The sequence below is a fragment of the Poeciliopsis prolifica genome, unplaced genomic scaffold (assembly GCF_027474105.1).
Source record: "Poeciliopsis prolifica strain line A6 unplaced genomic scaffold, Auburn_PproV2 SCAFFOLD069, whole genome shotgun sequence".
Taxonomy (NCBI): domain Eukaryota; kingdom Metazoa; phylum Chordata; class Actinopteri; order Cyprinodontiformes; family Poeciliidae; genus Poeciliopsis; species Poeciliopsis prolifica.
The window spans coordinates 1,066,694-1,072,500 of record NW_026562444.1 but is presented as its reverse complement, the minus strand read 5'-3'; the positions used below and the strand labels follow the sequence as shown (position 1 = coordinate 1,072,500).

The 5,807-nt window shown below is 45.5% G+C and overlaps 1 pseudogene; it reads right to left on the bottom strand.

Annotated features, from left to right (window-relative positions):
• Positions 1 to 947: 947 nt before the first annotated feature.
• On the bottom strand, positions 948 to 3,501 carry LOC129351724 (transcriptional regulator Myc-B-like; annotated as a pseudogene).
• Between the last annotated feature and the right edge of the window lie 2,306 nt (positions 3,502 to 5,807).

Sequence of the window (5,807 nt, the reverse complement as noted above, 5' to 3'; positions counted from 1 at the left end):
AGATCATTTCATCTGCCGAGGAGGAAGAGGAGGAGGAAGAGGAGGAAGAGGAACTGCTCGTCTTCCTCCTCTTCCTCCTCCTCGCTGTATTGATCCTGAATCCTGATGAATTTCAGCTCCATCCGTCCAGATTTATGAATAAAACTGATTTTAACCAACAGACTGGAACTTATTTCAATAAACTGTTATATGGCTCCGTAAAGAAGCTGGTTCTGGTTCTGGAGGTTTGGATCTGGATCAGCAGAAACCTGGAAGACATTCAGGATCCGACAGGAACAGGAAAGCCGTGACTCACTGCAGACGGATCCAGACCAGCAGAACCAGCTGGAGACCCGGACTGTGACTCAGCGGACCGGACCGAGGTTCTGGGCCGAGGTTCTGACTCAGTGTGTGTAACCGCTTCCTGTTTACTGTTTTTGGCAGGAGGAAGGAAGAACCTGCGGTTCTGCCAGAGTCCAGATTTAGGAGCAAATGCAGCCAAAAACAAACCGGACCTCTTTGGTTCTGCTGAGATAAAAGAGCTGATGCTTTTATTTTGAAAGGAAAGGACTGGGTCTGTCAGTAAAGCAGTTAAAGGGTTAATTCCTCCCTGAATGATGGAAACTGTTTCATTCCTGGACTTTATCTCTGCGTTTGGACCCAGACCGGCCTGGTTCTGTGTCTCCCGGATCCGGACTTTAATTGGATCGGAGCTGAACTTTCACCCAGTTTTTCCTCTGACTTCACAGGGAACAGAACCAGAACCGACCGGGCCTCTGCTTCCAGGTCAGACGGTCCTGGATGACACAATGACAGGAACCGGGCCAACTGGACCTCAGAGGACACGTCTGATTGGACCGCGGTTCGACCCGGAACATCCGGAGGAATAAATTCCAGGAAAGCGGCTCAACGGATCGGATTCATTCCTGAGTTCATCCCTCAGGAATGAATCCGAACAGAACCTCTGGTCCAAACAAAACAGGGCTTTTATTTTGACATGCTTGATTTCTAAAAATATAAAAATAAAATCATTTACAACAAAAGGAGGACAAATAAAACACAGCTTGGTTAAATTAGAGTAAATAAATAAAGGTTCTGACCCGGCAGTTCTGACCCGGCAGTTCTGGTAGAACCCGTTTGTGTCCTGCAGTCATTTTGTCTCTAACATGAAAACGCTGCTGAGCGGTTACTGTGGCGCCTGGAGCCGCTCCAGGCGGCGCTGCAGCTCCCTGCTCCTCTTCGTCAGCTCGTCCTTCTTCTTCAGCAGCCTGCGCTCGTCCGCCCGCGCCTCCCGGATGAACGCCGTCGCCCCCTGCAGGACGGCCACCTTGGCCGCCTTGTGGTTGGCGGCCAGCGCCGGGATCTGCTCCCTCAGCGCCAGCAGGCTGAGCCGCAGCTCGCTGCGCCGCTGCCGCTCCAGCACGTTGTGAGTCCTGCGTCGGTCCTCGTCCTCGTCGTCCGACCGCGGGCTCCAGCAGCGCCGACCGCCGCACCGCGGCCTCGCCGCCGACACGGCGGGGCTCTCTGTCGGCCTGGGCCGTTTCCCAGCAGGCTGCGGGGCGGCGTAGTTGTGCTGCTGGATGTTGACGAGGGGCGTTTCAGGACCAGAGGGGACCGATGGGACGTCCTCCTTCTGTCCACCGTCACCACGTCAATCTCTTCTTCCTCACCATCGTCCTCTTCCTCCTCTGTGGAGACAGAACCAACATGGATGAAGCGAATTTCCACCAGCAGAACTTCATCAGAACAGCAGGAAAAACTCAGAAAATGTTCATGGGGGGACCAGACGGGCCCAAATTTATAGAAATATTTCTGTAAAAAGTTTATATTTTTTAAAGATTTTTGAAATTTTATTTTTAAGTTGATCGATGTAATGTTATTGAATTTACATGTTTGTCTTGAAGGAACAAAGTGACTCTGAAAGCCTTTTTCATATTGTCTGGGGTCGCGACCCCCCCGGGTGCCCCCTCTGGGGTCGGGGGCCCCTGGGGTCGCGACCCCCCTGCTCCCCCCTCTGGGGTCGCCACTGTATCAGAACCAAACGTTTCCTGATTCTCACCTGATTCGCTGCTGCTGCTGAACGGCGGCGTCTCCAGACTCAACTCTGACCCGACCTCCATCGCCACTCCATTGAAGTGGTTCTGGTTCAGGTCCTGGTTGTTCTGGTTCTGGTTCAGGTCCTGGTTGTTCTGGTTCTGTTTCAGGTCCTGGTTGTTCTGGTTCTGGTTCTGGTTCTGGTCCTGGTTGTTCTGGTTCTGGTTCTGGCCGGTCACAGTGAAGGGGAGCACCTCAGAGGGGTTGATGCACGTCGCCGCGACACCCTGCAGGTCTTGCAGGTACCCGGTCTCGTCAGAACCTCCAGCCTCCAGCCCTCTGGTGCCGGTCGGGTTCTGCCGGGCCCGGAGGCGCGCCAGCCGCTCGGACACGGCCCGCTCCAGCTTGACGGCTGCGGCGAAGCTGCTGCTCCACATGCAGTCCTGGATGATGAAGGACTGCAGCGCGGTGGAGGGGTGGAGCTCCTCGTCCAGCAGGTCCGACAGCGCCAGCTGGTCGGCGGCGGACAGCGGCGGGTCCGAACGGGGCGGGGTCCGGCTGGGGGACGTGGGCGGCGTCGGCAGGAGCTCAAACTTCTTCCAGATGTCCTCGCCGGGACCAGGGAGCAGCTGGCTGGGAAGACGTCCTCATCGTCTCCGCCCAGGAAGAAACACGGCTGCATGGAGTCGAAGTCGTAGGGCGATGGGGGCGTGGCCAACATGACCGCCATCATGGCCGCCTGCACAGGAAACAGTTAAACATGACTTCAACAAGAAATACAATGATCTTGTCGGGTCCAAACTGCAGACTCCATCAGAACCAGGATCTGTTTCTACCATCAGAACCTTAAAGTGATGCGTTCACTGACTGCAAAAGCATCGGAAAAATCAGCGAAGCAGCCGCAGCCAATCAGATCCAGATAAAAAAGAGCTTGATATTGTTAAAACTATCTTTAAATATTATCAGAATAAATCTAAAATGTTAACAATCATATCTGCTTATTTTGCGTTTATTTGAACAAATCTAAAGGAAAAATATTTTATTTTTATTATTTTTCCTCTAGGAAATGTCAGAAAGTGAATATAGTTTAATAACAGTCAACATTTTTTGTTTGGTCTCAGCTAATTCAACATATCTATGGATTCTGAATCATCATATTTGCACAAAACCACAGAAGAAGAAGCTGATCGGGTTTAATATCAGGTTTAATTTAAAACATTATTTAACATAAAACTGTTATAAAGCTGGACATAAACAGTGATTCTTCTGATCCAAACGTTTGAGTTTATTCAAACATCATGGATTAAAATATCAGGTTTATGAATATTAATGAGGAGCAGATGAACTCACCTCAAAGTTTCTGGAGAAAAAAGTTCAAATCTTCAGAGGAAAGTTTTCTGAGCAGAACCTGATCGATGGATCCGGATCAATAACTGGATAATTATCGTTGCTGTTATTGTCTCTGAGCTGGTGGGTTCGGGTCGGGTTCGGGTCGGGTTCGGGTCAGCTCCGTTCTCAGTCTGAATCACCGCATCTTGCTGAACGTCTCGCTTTTATACCCTCCGACTTCTTTCCTTTCCGCTGACGTCACGACGTTCCCGCCACTCATCTTCTACGTAACAACCTAAAAAGCGCCTCTTTCTGCTCTCTGACCACCGCGAACCGTCAGCACCGGCGGTTCCGACAGACAGCAGGGCTCCGGTACCAGTTCCGGACCGAACCGGGTCGGAGGACCGGTTTAAAGAGGGAACTAGTTTATCCTGCGGATGGTAACGGTTCGGGTGGTCCAGACTGACTGTAAATGATGCAAGGGGAGAAAGTTCCGGGAAATCCGAGATGGTCCAGTAATGACGTCATCAAAACAAAGAAGGAAAACAAGGAAAACAAAACATGTTTATTCCTGAGAATAACCTGAAAATGATTTAAAAAGCAATGAACGAAAAGATTTATCAATAAAAAACATAAAGACATCAAACAAATATTTTTATTATAAGAAATTAAAACATCTTTTAAATAATAAATGACCACACAGCACTAAAAGTCCTAAATCATAAAATATTTAAACCTCACCAATAATTGTAGGTTTTCAAAATAAACATCCAAAAACAAACAGAAAAAATAAATTTAATTTGCTTTGATTCAACGAGTTAAAAATGAATCATATTTGATTTTAAACATGATAAAACATCAAATAAAAATTTAATGGAAACTGAAACAATAAAATGATGTAAAAACTTTTTAAATATGATCTAAATTAAAACATCAAGTTATGAAAGCTTTTGAAGTGTTCATTACTAATATGTTTGTAAAAAATGAATGAAAACGCAAATTTCTGGGCAAAAAATAGGAAAAAATATAAACCAACAGTTTTTATGTCATATAATTGTAGAATTATAGAATTGCAGCTTCGACATAAAAACAGTTTTTATATGAATCTGCTGCTCTGCTGCCCCCTGCTGGGGAAAATCACACACTGCGTTCATCAGTTTTTCTCTAAACTTACCGAAAAACTATTTAATATAATAAAATCAAACCCTTTATTCACTCTAATGTTGCAACGAAAAAAAATTTAAACACAATAAATCACCAAAATGAAACTTTAAAAAAAACTGTTGCAGTAAAGTAATTTCAGTATAATTTGAAAAAATCGTTTAAACTTATCAGTAAATGTATCAAATACATTCTGTGGGAGAGGAACGCAGACAGAGTAGCAGGCATGATGATGATGATGATGATGATGATGATGATGATGATGATGATGATGATGATTATTCTCTAGTGTTTTGTATTGTTTCTGCTGCACTGCGCCCCCTGCGGGCCGCTCCTCCTCATCACGCCCATTGAAAGTGACTCCCTCGTTCATTTAGTCACTTTGTTCTGGATGTGAGGCAATCAGTGGTCATTAATCAGTGGTCATCAATCAGTGGTCATTAATCAGTGGTCATTAATCAGTGGTCATCAATCAGTGGTCATCAATCAGTGGTCATTAATCAGTGGTCATTAATCAGTGGTCATCAATCAGTGGTCATTAATCAGTGGTCATTAATCAGTGGTCATTAATCAGTGGTCATTAATCAGTGGTCATCAATCAGTGGTCATCAATCAGTGGTCATCAATCAGTGGTCATTAATCAGTGGTCATCAATCAGTGGTCATTAATCAATCAATCAATCAATCAATCAATCAATCAATCAATCAATCAATCAATCAATCAATCAATCAATCAATCAAATTGTATTTGTATAGCACATTTCAGCAACAAGGCATTTCAAAGTGCTTTACATCATGAACACAAGAACACAAGTCATGCAACATATAATAGACAATACATTGTCTATTATGAATTGTCTATATTACATTTCAAATCAAACTCTAACCAGCTGGTTTTTAGTTGAAATTTAAAGGAAGTCAGGGTTTCTGCTGGTTTACAGTTTTCAGCATCTATGCACCAGATTTGTGGTGCATAGATGCTGAAAGCTGCTTCTCCTCTTTTGGTTCTGGTTCTGGGGATGCAGAGCAGAACCAGAACCAGAACCTGAGAGTCTGGAAGGTTGATACAACAACAGCAGATCTTTGATGTATTGTGGTGCTAAACCGTTCAGTGATTTATAAACTAACAACAGTATTTTAAAGTCTATTCTTTGAGCTACAGGGAGCCAGTGGAGGGACTTTAAAACTGCTGTTATGTCTCTATCTTCCTGGTTCTAGTGAGAACAGGAGCAGCAGCTTCTGGATCAGCAGCTTCTGGATCAGCAGCTTCTGGATCAGCAGCTTCTGGATCAGCAGCTTCTGGAT